This window comes from Pristiophorus japonicus, chromosome 20, assembly GCF_044704955.1.
Source record: "Pristiophorus japonicus isolate sPriJap1 chromosome 20, sPriJap1.hap1, whole genome shotgun sequence".
In the NCBI taxonomy this organism is placed as follows: domain Eukaryota; kingdom Metazoa; phylum Chordata; class Chondrichthyes; family Pristiophoridae; genus Pristiophorus; species Pristiophorus japonicus.
In genome coordinates, this window is record NC_091996.1 from 79,615,115 (window position 1) to 79,633,544 (window position 18,430).

The 18,430-nt window shown below is 47.8% G+C and overlaps 1 pseudogene; it reads left to right on the plus strand.

Moving 5' to 3' along the window:
• Positions 1-619: 619 nt before the first annotated feature.
• On the plus strand, positions 620-17,042 carry LOC139232620 (zinc finger protein 271-like; annotated as a pseudogene).
• Positions 17,043-18,430: the final 1,388 nt, after the last annotated feature.

The window sequence follows — 18,430 nt, forward strand, 5'->3', positions numbered from 1 at the left end:
GTTTGATGGGACAGTGTAGAGGGAGATTTACTCTGTATCTAACCCATGCTGTACCTGACTGGAGAGTGTTTATGGCAGACATTAGGTGCTCAGAATACCCCATTCCCCTGCGTTGACATTCATTACCTCGGTGAGGACATCATTTAACCCAAAGGTAAGAGAAACCCATCAGTTCCTCCCCTGGACACAGATGCGGAGGGACAGTGAGTGTCCCAAACATTGTTGTACAGTGTGCTGGATAGTTCACCCCTGGGTCTGAGCCTTTTGGTGATGATTTGAACTAAACCCAGAAAGAGTCAGCACCTTCAGGAGAGGGAGATCAGTCAACTTAAAAGAAAAATGTTGGGATGTCTGCACAGGGTGGAGGGATTTACAGCTTTGGGGGAACAAGAGAGGAAATAATGTTCTCTCTTGAATAGAAACTAGAATGATCTTTTCTGAATTTATATCCTGTACTTAGTGATGAGTTTTGTAAACTCCTTTTACAGGGTATTAGAAGAGGAGGATTTGTAGACCGGAAACTCAAACCTAACATCACGTCAAGATCTCACAGAATCACTCAATACATCTGAACCTGAATATCATCGGTGTTTGAATATAGAAGGAGAAATCTTTTAACCAGCTACACAGCCTGAAATACATCGCACCATTCATAGTGGGGAGAAACTGTACACGTGTTCTGTGTGCAGGTGAAGCTTCAACTGATCATCTAACCTGGAGAGACACCAGGACACCCGCACCATGGAGATACCGTGGAAATGTGGGGACTGTGGGATAGGATTTAATTACCCATCTCTGCTGGAAACTCATCGGCGCAGTCACACCGGGGAGAAGCCGTTCACCTGCCCTGTGTGTGAGAAGGGATTTACTCAGTTATCTGGCCTACTGGCACACCAGCGAGTTCACTCTGGGGAGAGGCCGTTCAACTGCTCTGTGTGTGAGAAGGGATTTGCTCAGTTATCTGGCCTACTGGCACACCAGCGAGTTCACTCTGGGGAGAAGCCATTCACTTGCTCCGTGTGCGGGAAGGGATTTGCTCAGCTATCTGGCCAATTGGCACACCAGCGAGTTCACTCTGGGGAGAAGCCATTCACTTGCTCCGTGTGCGGGAAGGGATTTGCTCAGCTATCTGGCCAACTGGCACACCAGCGAGTTCATTCTGGGGAGAAGCCATTCACTTGCTCCGTGTGCGGGAAGGGATTCGCTCAGTTATCTGGCCTACTGGCACACCAGCGAGTTCATTCTGGGGAGAAGCCATTCACTTGCTCCGTGTGCGGGAAGGGATTTGCTCAGCTATCTGGCCAACTGGCACACCAGCGAGTTCATTCTGGGGAGAAGCCATTCACTTGCTCCGTGTGCGGGAAGGGATTTGCTCAGTTATCTGGCCAACTGGCACACCAGCGCGTTCACTCTGGGGAGAAGCCATTCACTTGCTCCGTGTGCGGGAAGGGATTTGCTCAGCTATCTGGCCAACTGGCACACCAGCGCGTTCACTCTGGGGAGAAGCCATTCACTTGCACCGTGTGCGGGAAGGGATTTGCTCAGCTATCTGGCCAACTGGCACACCAGCGAGTTCACACTGGGGAGAAGCCATTCACCTGCTCCGTGTGCGGGAAGGGATTTGCTCAGCTATCTGGCCAACTGGCACACCAGCGAGTTCACGCTGGGGAGAAGCCATTCACCTGCTCGGAGTGTGTGAAGGTATTCACTCAGTCATCCAACCTGCTGAAACACCAGCGAGCTCACAAGTAACTGCAGGGGTTGGATTCTGCTGTTATTGCTGCTGTTAATCACATCCCGACTGAACCATATTCATTCTGACAGTTGGGGTTTGTTTCTGTTAATGTTAACAACCCTATAACTGGGCTGGACTTCAATATTCTGGATATATTGCTGATTGTGTTCTCGGGGCTGCAGTGTCCATTTAAGATCTGCTATCTGTGATCTTTCCCCTTAATTTATGGACTCTGGTCAGAAATTAGTTTAAAATAACATTATGAACTTTTATTTCAATCCTAAATTGATGTTTGATACAAAATCTAGAATTCACTGTCTGAAAGACTTCACTGATTAACATCTCCAATTAGAAAGTGCTGATTAATCCTTGCTGACAATTCTTACTGACTTGCACATTACACATCGTGGCCCCTCCAGTATCCACCAGAAAGATGGGAATTGGTGGAGAATCAAGAGCCCCAAATGTTGCTCCTCCATCTGGTACAGCAATTCCTTCGGCACGGGAATGGGGACAAGTCCAGACCAAGTAACTGCTGAGTTTAATCTTTCCAGGCCTGTGGGGTTAGTTTATATCAGACCAGAGGAGATTGGTGTCAGTGACTGTGGGGTTGGTTTATATCAGACAAGAGGAGATTGGTGTCAGTGACTCTGGGATGGGTTATATCAGACAGGAGGAGATTGGTGTCAGTGACTGTGGGGTGGGTTTATATCAGACAGGAGGAGATTGGTGTCAGTGACTGTGGGGTGGGTTTATATCAGACAGGAGGGGATTGGTGTCAGTGACTGTGGGATGGGTTTATATCAGACAGGAGGGGATTGGTGTCAGTGACTGGTGTTGGTTTCTATCAGACAAGATAAACTAATGACATTTGGAAAAGATATATAATTGTTATATCTAATGTTATTCCTATGTTTAAAAAGGGAGACACAACAAGTGCAGTAAACCACAGAGTAGCTTAATGCAGTCAGCATGGATTTCAAAAGGGAAGGTCATGCTTGACCAACCTCAGTGAATTCTTTGAAGAGGGAACAGAAACGGTAATATACTTGGATTTTCAAAAGACTTTCGATAAGATACCACACAGTGGACTCATGACTAAAGTCAGAGCATGTGCCCCTGGTTGTTGACCCCTCTTCTAAGGGAAATAGGTCCTTCCTAGCCACTCTATCTAGGCCCCTCATAATTTTATACAGTTAAATCTCTCTTCAGCTGCCTCTGTTCCACAGAAAACAACTCCAGCCTATCCAATCTTTCCTCATAGCTAAAATTCCCAAGTCCTGTCAACATCCTTGTGAATCTCCTCTGTACCCTGTCAAGTGCAATCACAACTTTCCTGTAATGTGGTGACCAGAACTGCTTGCAGTACTCTAGCTGTGACCTAACTAGTGCTTTATACAGTTCAAGCATAACCTCCCCACTCTTTTATTCTGTGGCGAGTAAAGGCAAGAATTCCGTATGCCGCCTTAACCACTTGGCCTGCTACCTTCAGGGATCTGTGCACTTCAAGGTCCCTTTGTTCCTCTACACTTCTCAGTGTCCTACCATTTAAAGTGTATTCCCTTGCCTTGTTAGCCCTCCCCAAATGCATTACCTCACACTTCTCCAGATTGAATTCCATTTGCCACTGTTCTGCCCACCTGACCAGTTCATTGATATCTTCCTGCAGTCTGCAGCTTTCTTCCTCGTTATTAACCACAAGGCCAATTTTTGTATCGTCTGCAAACTTTTTAATCATGCCCCCCTACATCCAAGTCTAAATCATTGATGTATACCACAAACAACAAGAGACCCAGTACTGAGCCCTGTGGAACCCCACTGGAAACAGCCTTCCAATCACAAAAACTCCAGTCGACCATTACCCTTTGCTTCCTGTCCATGAGCCAATTTTGGATCCAACGTGCCACCTTCCCTTGGATCCCAGGCCATTTACTTTTCTGACCAGTCTGCCATGTGGGAACTTGTCAAAGGCCTTGGCCAAGGGCAGGGGAGTGGGACTTGCTGAGGTGCTCTTGCAGAGAGCTGGCACAGGTTCAACAGGCCGCATAGCCCTCTTCCGTGCTGTAACCATTCTCTGATTCTATGGTAAGATCCTTGTAGACTACATCAAATGCGCTCATCGACATTCCTTGTTCCCTCCTTAAAACATTCAATCAAGTTAGACACGACCTTCCCATAACAAATCCATGCTGACTGTTCTTGATTAATCGATGCCTTTCTAAATGACAATTAATACTGTCCCTCAGAAATACTTCCATCAATTTTCCCACCACCAAGGTTAGGCTGACTGGCCTGTAATTACTCGGTCTCTCCGTTTCTCCCTTTTTAAATAACAGTACAACGTGAGCAGTCCTCGGCACCACACCTGTAGCCAGAGAGGATTGAAAATGATGGTTAGAACCTCTGCTATTTCCTCCCTTGCTTCTCTTAACTGCTTGGGATACACTTCATCCGGGCCTGGGGATTTATCCACTTTCAAAAGATGCTACCCTTCATTCTATCTCTCTCACTATATTTATCTCATCTGATATTTCACACTCCTCCTTAACTACAATGTCTGCATCGATCCTCTCTTCTGTGAAGACAGACGCAATATATTCATTAAGAACCATTCCCACGTCTTCCGTCTTCACATTCCACAACCTTCCTTTTTGGTCTCCTACTCTTTCTTTAGTTATTCTCTTGCTCTTAATGTATTCATAAAACATCTTTGGGTTTTCCTTCATTTTACTTGCCAATATTTTTTCATGCTCTCCTAATTTCCTTTTTAGTTTCACCCCTGCACTTTCTATACTCGTCGAGGGTTTCTGCAGTATTGAGCTCTCGGTATCTGACATAAGCTTCCCTTTTTTGCCTTTTCAAACCTTTATGCCCCTTGATATCCAGGGGACTCTAAATTTGGGAGTCCCACCCTTTTTGTTTGTGGGAACATATTTGGTCTGAACCCTCAGGATCTCCTCCTTGAATGCCTCCCACTGCTCTGACACTTCAAGAAGTTGTTTCCAGTCCACTTTTGCTAAATCACATCTCAGCTTATTAAAATTGGTCTTTTCCCCCAATCGAGAACTTTTAATCCATGTCTATCTTTGTCCTTTTCCATAACTACCCTAAATGTAACTGAATTATGATCACTAGCACCACAATACTCTCTCCACCTGCCCAGTTTTATCCCCTAAAACTAAATCCCTCACTTGTTGGGCTTGCTCGGTTCTGGCTAATAAAGTTCTCCTGAATGCATGTTAAGAATTCTGCTCCCGCTATACCTTTTAAACTGATTCCATCCCAGTTAATGTTAGGGTAGTTGAAATGCCCTACTATTATTGCCCTATTGTATTTAACCTTCTCAGAAATATACCCACATATTTGCTTGTCTATCTCCCTCTGTCTCTTTGGGGGTCCAAGCAGTGTAACTACCCCTTTACATGATGTTTGGTTTGTACTTCCTGTCTACAAATGCTCCACTTCTAAAACCCTGTGGTGAGTTTAGAAAGGGGAATAGGGAAAATGTTACCTCATGTCCCCCTTTCCCAGCCCAGGGGCAGTGAAGCTGATTTTCAGGCCCCAGCTGCTGCATAGGTTGGTTGAAAGTATCAACAGTAATGGCGGCTGCAATACCCACAAGCCCCCGTGCTCCAGCCGCCATGCTAAGTTGTCGCTGACAACACCAATGTGCCATTATCGATGGAACTTTCTCGGTGCCGCACATGCTCACCTTCACATGGTCCATCTCTGACTCTTCCCTTCCCTTCCTCCACTTCTGTGTCTCCATTTCTGGGACAGGCTATCGACCAACATCCACTATAAGCCCACTGACTCCCACAGCTACCTGGACCACACTTCCTCCCACCCCGCTTCCTGTAAGGACTCCATTCCATTCTCCCAGTTTCTCTTGTCTCCGTCGCATCTGTTCGGATCACGGCACCATCCATACTAGTGTTTCCGATGTTTTCCTTTTTCCTCAACCGAGGATTCCCTCGACCGTGTCCATTTTATTTCCCACACCTCTGCTCTCACCCCCTTCCCCTCCCCCTCCCTCTCAGAACTATGACAGGATTCAACTTGTCCTCACCTTTCACCCCACCAGTCTCCACATTCAACAGATCATCCTCTGCCATTTCTGCCCCCTCCAGCATGATCCCACCACCAATCACATCTTCCCCTCCCCTCTCAGCATTCTAAAGGGATTGCTCCCTCTGCAACACTCTGGTCCACTCCACAATCACCCCCAACACCCCCTCCCCTTCCCATGGCACCTTCCCGTGCAAGCACAGCAGATGCAACACCTGCCCTTTTACCTCCTCCCTTCTCACTATCCAGGGCCCCAAACACTCCTTCCAGGTGAAACAGTGATTTTCTTGTACTTTTTGCAATTTAGTATTCTGTATTCATGATCACGATGCATAGGATTATATAGGATATACGGCACAGAAACAGGCCATTCAACCCCAGCAGACCATGCCGCCATTTATGGTCCACTCCCATCTTTCCTCATCTAAATCTATCAGCATAACCCTCTATTCCCTTCTCCCCCATATACTTGTCTAGCCTCCCCTTAAATGCATCTGTTTGTTTCAACCACTCCCTGTGGCAGTGAGTTCCACATTCTCACCATTCTCTGGGTAAAGGATTTTCTTCCGAATTTCCGAATGGATTTCCTGGTGACTATCTTATATTGATGGCCTCTAGTTATGCTCTTCTCAACAAGTGGAAACATTCTCTATCCACCTCTGAAAAATGTTCATAATTTTAAAGACCTTTATTAAGTCACCCCTCAGCCGCCTTTTTTTCCCCAAGAGAAGAGACCCAGCCTGTCCATCCTTTCCTGATGTGTATACCCTCGCATTTCTGGTATCATCCTTTTAAATCTTCTCTGCACCCTCTCCAGTGCCTCTATATCCTTTCTATAATATGGCAGCTAGAACTGTACGCAGTACTGTGTGTGGTTTAACCAAGGTTCGATACAGGTTTAACATAATTTCCCTATTTTTCAATTCTATACCTCCAGTAATAAACCTGAGTGCTTTGTTTACATTTCTATGACCTTGCTAACCTGTGTAGCAACTTTTAGTAATTTGTGTACTTGTATTCCGAGATCCCTTTGTTCTCCTACCCCGCCCTTCCCACACCCTTCAAGAAATAAGTTACTTCCCTATTCTTCCTACCAAAATATAATACAGGTACAACGTCTGAAGTCCGGCCACCTCGGGACTGAATCCGTGCCGGAGCTGTTGGCGCTCCTCGATGGCCGCCGATTCATGCCACCTGCAGCCCCCTGGCACTGTGTTTTTTACCGATTTCCTCGACCTTGCCGCCCGATGTCGCCATCTTGGCCGCCTCAAAATGGCTGGTTTTTGGACAATTACGGTTTTCAGAATTCCGGATTCGGGACATTGCACCTGTACCTCACATTTATCTGTGCTAAACTTAATTTGCCAAATATATGCCCATTCTGCAAGTTTAGTAATGTCCTCCTGTAATTTGTTGCAGTCCTCCTATCTCCCCCAATTTGGTGTAATCCGCAGATTTGGAAATTGTGTTTTTGGTTTCAAATATAAATTGTTATTGTAAATTGTGGACAGCAGCGGTCCCAGCAATGATCCTTGTGGGACACCACTACCCCATTCTGCCACTGAATAGCTACCCTTTACCCCTACTCTCTGCCTTGAAGCCAGATAGCTATCCATTCTGCTGCTTGTCCCTGACTCTGCATTCTCTGACCTTGTTCATCAGTCTATTATGGTGTACATTATGATGTACAAAATCTAGATAAATTACATCGACTACATTACCATTGTCTACTCTCTTACCTCTTCAAAAAATTCAATGTTCGTCAAGCAAGACTTTCCCTTTTGAAATCCATGTTGACTATTCATTATTATATTTTTAGAAACATAGACATAGAAAACATAGAAAAATAGGTGCAGGAGTAGGCCCTTCGAGCCTGCACCACCATTCAATCAGATCATGGCTGATCATTCACCTCAGTACCCCTTTCCTGCTTTCTCTCCATACCCCTTGATCCCTTTAGCCGTAACTCCCTCTTGAATATGTCCAATAAACTGGCATCAACAACTCTGCGGTAAGGAATTCCACAGGTTAACAACTCTCTGAGTGAAGAAGTTTCTCCTCATCTCAGTCCTAAATGGCTTACCCCTTATCCTTAGACTGTGTCCCCTGGTTCTGGACTTCCCCAACATTGGGAATATTCTTCCTGCATCTAACCTGTCCAGTCCCATCAGAATTTTTTATGTTTCTATGAGATCCCCTCTCATCCTTCTAAACTCTAGTGAATACAGGCCCAATTGATCCAGTCTCTCCTCGTATGTCAGTCCTGCCATCCCGGGAATCAGTCTGGTGAACCTTCGCTGCACTCCCTCTATAGCAAGAACGTACTTCCTCACGTTAGGAGACCAAAACTGAATACAATATTCCAGGTGAGGCCTCACCAAGGCCCTGTACAACTATAGTAACACCTTCCTGCTCCTATACTCAAATCCCGTAGCTATGAAGGCCAACATACCATTTGCCGCCGCCTTTACTGCCTGCTGTACCTGCATGCCAACTTTCAATGACTGATCATCTATTTTTTCCTTTAGCAGGGATTATATTATTTTTCCTACCACCGATGTTAAGCTGCAGGTCTATAATTATCTGGACATGTTCTGTCCCCTTTCTTATATATAGCTATTACCTTAGCTATCCGCCAGTCCTCTGGCACTGCACCTTTTTCTAACGAATTACTAAACATGTATAGTAATGCCTTTTCTATCTGTTCCCTAGATTATTTTTAAATGCCTGGGTGCAATCCATCCGGACCAGGGGTTTTGTCCGCTTTGATCTTGATTAGTTTATTTAATATATCCCCTTTTTAAATTTAAATGCACTTATCTAATTTCTAATCTCATCATCCAATGTCATGTCCACCTGTTCTATCTCCCTGGTAAATACTGAAGCAAAATAATGATTTAATATTTCTGCCATCTCTCCACCGTTACCTATGTATCACCCTGTCTATCCCTTAATGGCCCTATTCCCATCCCAGCCTTCCTTATTTTATTGATGTGCCTGTAAAATATTTTACTATTTTGTTATTTATCTGGCTCTGATTTGTCCCCATTTTTGAAAATGGGAACTACGTGAGCTACCTTCCAATCTGAGGCAACAATCCCTGACTCTATTGAGCTGTTGACAATACGGGCAAGGGGCTAACTCCTGGAGGCCCCACTCCCTGAGCCTACAACCTTCAGCGGGGTCAGTGGTGGAGTTCCACAGCGGGAGTGATCCCAGAGTAACTGTCAGGATCGCACCCCCGTGGATGTTCCGGGTCGTGTAGTTTTAGTTATCCTTGTGTCTAACACACACACACATCAATAAAAGAGGGAATTCCTGGAAACACGCTGCAGGTCCTTCTTTATCTGGAGATCACTTGACTGTTGTGTAATTGTACCAGCAGTTATCAGGCTCCTGTGAACTCCTCCGTCTGCTATTTTAATGCAGACTTTAACCAATTTATTTGAAACGGATTTATTTAAATGTGTTAAAGCCTGCCTTAAAATGGTAGATTCAAGATTATCACACAAACACTTTAAATCTTCATAGAATAATTACCAGTCATTTTATAGTGGAAACATAAACCTGCCGTTCCACTTTCAGTCAGCATCAGATCGCAGATTTACACTAATCTCTGATTGGACAGCACATTCCCAGCATTCACCGTTGTTTTTCTCCACTCTAAACACTGTTGTAAAGGAGCCTTCTGCTCCGTGCCCAGGAACTCTGAATCATGGAAGGGAGCGGCTGGGACACATTTCTTACACACCTCAAGATTAACCCGCACGGCGACTTTGCTGTCAGTGGAGATGAGAAAGACCAAAGTGCCGTTTGCCCCTCTCAGTGTGACCCTGAAGGACTGTGTCCAGGCTGAAGTTCTGTTCCCGCCGTACGATCCTCCCCCCAGATTGTCCTCGCTGAGCTCCAGCCGTGTGATGCTAAACACTCAGGTGGGAAAGACAAAAATCCATAGCACTGTGTTAAAAGCAAAGCTGATCTATTTGACTTCTATCCAGAATATCCTGGTCACCGACTCATCATCTTCTTCTTTAGTATAGTAGTAGCAAAGAAAATCAAATGTCAATATCTAAGTTGGATATCCAGGCCAAAGCTTCCTGTGTCTCAGCGTGGATATCTTGTAGGCTGTGAATTTCCTCTGATGGCAGTGGAAAGGATAGAGAGGAACAAATTTGCAGGGAAATTACAAAGAGGTGTAAGAACTATAGAGTAGTGATAACAGGGACTTAAATTATCCTAATATAGACTGGGATAGTGATAATGTAAAGGGGGAAGACTTTCAAAAATGTGTTCAGAAGAACTTTCTTGATCAGTATGTTTCTGGCCCAATGAGGAAGGAGGCATTGCTGGATCTGGTCCTGGAGAATGAGGAGGGTCAGGTGGAGCATGTTTCACTCGGGGAACATTTAGGGAATAGTGATCATAGTATCCTAATGTTTAGGTTAGCTATGAAAAAGAACAAAGAGCAATCTATAGTCAAAATACTTAATTGGAGGAAAGCCAATTTCAGTGGGATGAGAATGGATCTGGCCCAGGTAAATTAGAATCAAAGATTAGCAGGCAAAACTAATTGAACAATGGAATGCCTATTAAAGAGATGGTTTGGACAAATGTGGATTAATTAAGGAAAGCCAACACGGATTTGTTAAAGGCAAATCGTGTTCAAATAACTTGATTGAGATTTTTGATGAGGTAACGGAGACGGCTGATCAGGGTAAAGTGATTGATGATCTGTACATGGACTTCCAAAAGGTGTTTGTTAAAGTTCCACATTATCGGCTTGCCAGCAAATTTGAAGCCCATGGAATAAAAGGCACAGTGGCAGCACAGATATGAAATTGGTTAAGAGACAGGAAATAGAGAGTAGTGGTGAACAGCTGTTTTTCGGATTGGAGGATAGTATACAGTGGTTTATCCCATGGGTCGGTACTAGGACCACTGCTTTTCCTGATATATATTAATGATTTGGGCTTGGGTGTAGAGAGCAGTATTTCAAAAGTTGCGGATGACTCAAAACTTGGAAGTATAGTGAACAGTGAGGAGGATAGTGATAGACTTCAAGAGGTCATAGACAGGCTGGTGGAATGGGTGGACATGTAGCAGATGAAATTTAACACAGAAAAGTGCAAAATGATACATTTTGGGAGGAAGAATGAGAGGTAATATAAATGAAAAGGTATATTTTGAGAGGGGAGGGGGGCGGGGTGCAGGAACAGGGAGATCTGCTGGTATATGTGCACAAAATATTGAAGGTGACAGGGCAAGATGAGAAAGCAGTTTACAAAGCATAGGGGATCCTGGGCTTTATAAATTGAGGCATAGAGTATAAAAGCAAGGAAGTAATGATGAATTTTTATAAAACACTGGTTCAGCCACAACTGGAATATTATGTCCAATTCTGGGCACCGCACTTTAGCTTTGGAGAGGGTGCAGAAAAGATTTACAAGAATGGTTCCAGGGAAGAGTGACTTCAGTTACGTGGATAAACTGGTGAAGCTGGGGTTGTTCTCCTTGGAGCAGAGAAGGTTGAGAGGAGATTTGATGGAGGTATTCAAAACCATGAGGGGTCTGGACCGCGTGGAGAGAGAAACTGTTCCCATTGGCCGAAGAATCGAGAACCAGAGGACACAGATTTAAGATGATTGGACAGAGGAACCAAAGGCGACATGAGAAAAAACTTTTTAATGCAGCAATTGGTTAGGATCTGGCCTGAAAGGGTGGTGGACGCAGATTCAATCGTGGCTTTCAAAAGGGAATTGGATAAGTACCTGAAAGAAATATATGTGCAGGGCTATGGGGAAAGGGCGAGGGAGTGGGACGAGCTGAAGTGCTCCTGCACAGGTACTGGCTCGATGGACCAAATGGCCTCCTAATGTGCTGTAAGGATTCTATGATTAAACTCCAGCCCAGTTACAGGAGTTATTAACATCAGTAGAAACAAAGCCCAACTATCAGAATGAACATGGTTCAGTCCTGAAAGTGATTAACAGCAGCAATAATAGCAGAATCCAACCCCTGCAGTCACTTGTCAACTTGCTGGTGTGTCAGCAGGTGGGATGACCACACTCTGAGCAGGTGATCGGCCTCTCCCCAGTGTCAGTGCGCTGGTGTACAGTGAGTCCAGATGATCGCCTGAACCCAGTCCCGAAGTGAGAGCACCTGAACGGACGCTCGTCAGTGTGAACACATTGATGACAGCTCAGTTCCCTGGAACTTTTATAACACTTCCCACAGTCAGGGCATTTAAAAGGTCTCTCCCAGTGTGAACTCGCTGATGATTTTCCAGCTCAGACGGGTAATTGAATCGCTTCCCACAGACCCCACATTTACGCAGATTCTCCCCGATGTGACTGCATTTGTGTTTCGCCAGGCCAGAGGATCGACTGAAGCTACATCCACACAACAAACACGTGCACGGTTTCTCCCCGCTGTCAACGCTGCTTTTTGATTCCATGTTCAAAGGCGTGTGATAGTTCGGTCATGATGACACGAGTGACTGTCAGATCCTGATGCAATGTTTGGTTTGAGCTTCGCGACTGCAAATCCTCCCCTTCTAATGCCCTGTGAAATGAACATAAAATAGGAAAAAGGGAGCATGAGAAAGAAAAAATGAAAGGCAGGTTGTGAAATTGAGCTGAGTGAATCTGGTCATTTATGGGGCCGCGCTTTAAAAAAGTGACCACCATTGGTGGAAGGGTCGAGAATCGGAGGACATAGATTCAAGGTGATTGGCAAAAGAACCAAAGGTGACATAAGAAAAAACATTTTTACACAGTGAATGGTTAGGATCTGGAATGAACGGCCTGGAAGGGAGGTGGAGGCAGAGGCAGACTCAACTGTGGCTTTCAAAAGGGTGTTGGATAAGTACCTAAAAGAAAACTATTTGCAGGGCTACGGGGAAAGGACAGATGAGTGGGACTGGCTGAGGTGCTCTTGCAGGGAGTCAGCACGGGCTCGACGGGCCGAATGGTCTCCTTCAGCGCTGTAACCATTCTATGATTCTAACATCTCCAAGTTCTCCACCATCCTGAATCAGACATATATCGCCATTCCAGGTACTCCCTACCTAACTGTGGGAGCAAATGCGGACTGCAGCAGTTCAACGGAAAATTAGGGATTGGCAATATATTGCCAGTAATGGCCACATCCAAAGAATGAATTAAAACAAATCTGTGTATGTAAGAGGGACGTAAAGCCTCTGCAGAAATACTTAATCCTAAAACTCTTTTATATTGTGCACAATGTCTGTTTAACAATCTAATCTCCCCGGACAGCCCCACATGGGCAATTGTTGGTCCCACTGGGCCGAGAGCCCACCTCCTCGGACAGCCCCACATGGGCAATTGTTGGTCCCACTGGGCCGAGAGCCCACCTCCTCGGACAGCCCCACATGGGCAATTGTTGGTCCCACTGGGCCCATTGCTCACCTCCCCGGACAGCCCCACATGGGCAATTGTTGGTCCCACTGGGCCGAGAGCCCACCTCCTCGGACAGCCCCACATGGGCAATTGTTGGTCCCAGAGCCCACCTCCCCGGACAGCTACATGGGCAATTGTTGGTCCCACTGGGCCCAGAACCCACTCCTACGGACAGCCCCACACATGGGCAATTGTTGGTCCCACTGGGCCCAGAGCCCACCTCCCCGGACAGCCCCACATGGGCAATTGTTGGTCCCACTGGGCCCAGAGCCCACCTCCCCGGACAGCCCCACATGGGCAATTGTTGGTCCCACTGGGCCCAGAGCCCACCTCCCCGGACAGCCCCACATGGGCAATTGTTGGTCCCACTGGGCCCATTGCTCACCTCCCCGGACAGCCCCACATGGGCAATTGTTGGTCCCACTGGGCCGAGAGCCCACCTCCTCGGACAGCCCCACATGGGCAATTGTTGGTCCCACTGGGCCGAGAGCCCACCTCCTCGGACAGCCCCACATGGGCAATTGTTGGTCCCAGAGCCCACCTCCCCGGACAGCTACATGGGCAATTGTTGGTCCCACTGGGCCCAGAACCCACTCCTACGGACAGCCCCACACATGGGCAATTGTTGGTCCCACTGGGCCCAGAACCCACTCCTACGGACAGCCCCACACATGGGCAATTGTTGGTCTCACTGGGCCCAGAGCCCACCTCCCCGGACAGGCCCACACATGGGCAATTGTTGGACCCACTGGGCCCAGAGCCCACCTCCCCGGACAGCCCCACACATGGGCAATTGTTGGTCTCACTGGGCCCAGAGCCCACCTCCCCGGACAGCCCCACATGGGCAATTGTTGGTCTCACTGGGCCCAGAGCCCACCTCCCCGGACAGCCCCACATGGGCAATTGTTGGTCCCAGAGCCCACCTCCCCGGACAGCTACATGGGCAATTGTTGGACCCACTGGGCCCAGAAGTACTGGGGGGGAACCCAGCAGCTTCTCCTCCATCCCCACTGCCGCTCAAACTGCTGCAACACACAGAGCTCCCCCCGCCCCGCACCCAGCGCCCACCCCGGGACAGAGCGGCCGTTGCCGGGGGCCTGTCACCGGGAGAAAGCCCCGCGCCCGGGGAAAGGCCGGAGCCGCAGGTTGTTGTTCGGGGCCTGAGGCCCACAGCGGGTGTGTGTGAAGCGGATAATGCGGAGTGTTGTCGGTGTGTGTGAAGCCCGCGTCCCCCCGGGGTTTATTAACCCGCTCCCTCCGTCCATCTCTCAGCCGCTGCCTCAGACACAGCAGCCCCACCGCGCATGCTCAGCTCACATTGCCCGGGTGATTGACGGCGGCTCTGGGCGAATAGGAAGATCGGGGGCGGGGCTGGAGGACCGAGCGGGCAGTTGGTCCTCCAACCAATCGGAGTGTGCAAAGGGCGGGGCTGAGCCCGGATCTCCCGCACTGAGCATGCGCGGGCGGCGGCGGCGAGGGTGGAGCCCGGATGATGTGGGACACGAGACGGTGGGTTGTCGGCGCGGGGCAGGAATTGGAGCCGCGAGTGGGGCTGGTGAGCTTCATAAACCCCTGGTGTAGGGCCCAGGGCCCAATAACAGGCCAGAGGCTGAGCCCGGGGTTGTCCCGCCCGCGGGGACAGGGCCTCAGGCTCCCAGGGACACCCACACTCAATGTATTCTGGAAGGAAGAAAAATGGGAGGCTTTCTAAACCAAATGGTCCAATTTAAAGGTGACCACAAATCTGTGAGGGGCAGGGTCAGCTGATCAATCTGTTACAGTATTAATAGCAGTATAGATACAACAACAAGCTCATTATGGTCAACCTTTATCAGTCACTGGTTACACCTCAGATATTGAGGGTTGGGCTCCACACTTTGAAAAGTTCATCAATAATAACTTTCAAAACGATGAATGCTTCAAAGTGGAAATGTTCCAGTGTTTTGGGGTCGGTGCAGGGAGTGGCTCTTCCAGTGAGTCGGACAGGCTTGATGGACCGATTGGTCTTCTGTGCTGTATGATTCTCTGAAATGGTGACAGTCTGGGAGCATCTGTCTCAGAAGGTGAAATGGAGAGTGGTCAGGGAGAGCCCATCACCAAAACAGGGAGATATTACAGATAGAAGGGAGGGTCAGAGTGTATAAAGAGGTGACGAGAGCACAGACACCCAGACAGAGTCAGCACCTTCAGAGGAGGAGTGGGAGGGGAACCAGTGAGTGTCGAACTGAACCCAGACAGAGTCAGCACCTTCAGGGGAGGAGAGGGAGGGGAACCAGTGAGTGTAGAACTGAACCCAGCCAGAGTCAGCACCTTCAGGGGAGGAGACGGAGGGGAGCCAGTGAGTGTAGAACTGAACCCAGCCAGAGTCAGCACCTTCAGGGGAGAAGAGGGAGGGGAACCAGTGAGTGTCGAACTGAACCCAACCAGAGTCAGCACCTTCAGGGGAGGAGAGGGAGGGGAACCAGTGAGTGTAGAACTGAACCCAGCCGGAGTCAGCACCTTCAGGGGAGGAGAGGGAGGGGAACCAGTGAGTGTAGAACAGAACCCAGCCAGAGTCAGCACCTTCAGGGGAGAAGAGGGAGGGGAACCAGTGAGTGTCGAACTGAACCCAGTCAGAGTCAGCACCTCCAGGGGAGAAGAGGGAGGGGAACCAGTGAGTGTAGAACAGAACCCCGCCAGAGTCAGCACCTTCAGGGGAGGAGAGGGAGAGGAACCAGTGAGTGTAGAACAGAACCCCGCCAGAGTCAGCACCTTCAGGGGAGGAGAGGGAGGGGAACCAGCGAGTGTCGAACTGAACCCAGCCAGAGTCAGACACACTGGGTCATGGTCACTTTGTTGTAATGCCAGCCCCACAATTTAGCAGATTCATTCAGTTCAAATTACTAACTTGCCTCTTATTAAAGAAGCAGTAGCAGGACATTTGGAAAAGCAGAATTCAGTCAGGCAGAATCATGTTTCACAAATTTGTCTTGTCTATTACTAACCTGCCTCTTTGTGGGTTCTCTCTCACACTCCCTTTTTCCTGTTATAAATTAATTTTACAAGGTATTAGAAGGGGAGGATTTGCAGACGGGAAACTCAAATTGCACACCGCATCAAGATCTGACGGCATCACTCGATTCATTGGGACCGGTATATCATCGGCCCATCAATATGGAAGCAAAAAGCACCGTTGACAGTGGGGAGAAAGTGTACACGTGTTCTGTGTGTGGACAAGGCTTCAGCCAAATCTCTGGCCTATCGAGACACAAGCGCAGTCTCACTGGGGAGAGGCCGTTTACCTGTTCAGAGTGTGGGAAGGGATTCATTCAGTCATCCCACCTTCTGATACACCAGTGAGTTCACACTGGGGAGAGGCCGTTTATCTGCTCAGAGTGTGGGAAGGGATTCACTTCGTCATCCAGCCTGCTGACTCACCAGCGAGTTCACACTGACGAAAGACCTTTTAAATGCTCGGACTGCAGGAAGTGCTATAAAAGTCCCGGGCCATTGATGTGCCATCAACGTATTCACACTGGGGAGAGACCGTTCAGGTGCTCTCGCTGCAGGACTGGGTTCACGCGATCATCTGGACTTACTATACACCAGCGCATTCACACTGGGGAGAGGCCGTTCACCTGCTCTGTGTGTGGGAAGGGATTCACTCAGTCATGCAACCTGCTGACACACCAGCGAGTTCACAAGTGACTGCAGGGGTTAGATTGTGCTGGTATTGCTGCTGTTAATCACATCCAGGACTGAACCATGTTCATTCTGACAGTTGGGGTTTGTTTCTGCTGATAACTCCTGTAACTGGGTTGGAGTTTAATATTCTGGATGATTGGGAAATAAATCAGCTTTGCTTTCAACACATTGCTGTGGATTTTTGTCTTTCCCACCGGAGTGTTTAGCATCACCCGGCTGGAGCTCAGAGAGGACAATCTGAGGGGAGGATCGTACGGCGGAAACAACTTCAGCCTGGACACAATCCTTTAGGGCCACACTGAGCGGGCCAAACAGCACTTTGGTCTCTCTCATCTCTCTGCACTGACAGCACAGTCGCCGTGCAGGTTAATCTTGAGGTGTGTAAGAAATGTGTCCCACTCTTCCTTTGTTCAGAGCTCCTGGGCATGGAACAGAAGGCTCCTTTAGAAATTATCCCCAGTGCTTTGTTTGCTTTTTTAAATGGCCATATTAACGCACGTCGCTACTTTTAATGATTTGTGTATCTGTACCCCTCGATCCCTTGGCTCCTCTGCCCCATTTAGACTCTTATTTTCCAAATAGAATGTGGCCTCCTTATTCTTCCGACCAAAACACACCACCTCTCACTGATCTATACTGAAATTCATTTCCCAGTTACACATGCATTCTGCAAACTTATTAATGTCTTGCATTTTGTCACAGTCTTCCTCAGTATTAACTCTATCTCCCAATTTGTGTCATCTGAAAATGTGGAAATTGTACTTCTGATTCCCGAGTCCAAATCCTTTATGTAAATGATGAACAACAGTGGTCCCAGCACCGATCCCTGTGGAACACCACCTCCCACCTATTGCCAGAACAGTGGTCCCAGCACAGATCCCTGGGGAACACCATTGCCCACCTATTACCAGAACAGTGGGCCCAGCACCGATCCCTGGGGAACACCACTGCCCACCTATTGCCAGAACAGTGGTCCCAGCACCGATCACTGTAACATCACCTCCCACCTATTGCCAGAACAGCGGTCCCAGCACCGATCACTGTGTAATCGATAAATGTGAGGTTATCCACTTTGATGGTAAAAACAGAGAGACAGACTATTATCTGAATGGTGACAGATTAGGAAAAGGGGAGGTGCAAAAAGACCTGGGTGTTATGGTACATCAGTCATTGAAGATTGGCATGCAGGTGCAGCAGGCGGTTAAGAAAGCAAATGGCATGTTGGCCTTCATAGCAAGGGGATTTGAGTACAGGGGCAGGGAGGTGTTGCTACAGTTGTACAGGGCATTGGTGAGGCCACACCTGGAGTATTGTGTACAGTTTTGGTCTCCTAACCTGAGGAAGGACATTCTTGCTATTGAGGGAGTGCAGCGAAGGTTCACCAGACTGATTCCCCGGGATGGCGGGACTGACCTATCAAGAAAGACTGGATCAACTGGGCTTGTATTCACTGGAGTTCAGAAGAATGAGAGGGGACCTCATAGAAACATTTAAAATTCTGACGGGGTTAGACAGGTTAGATGCA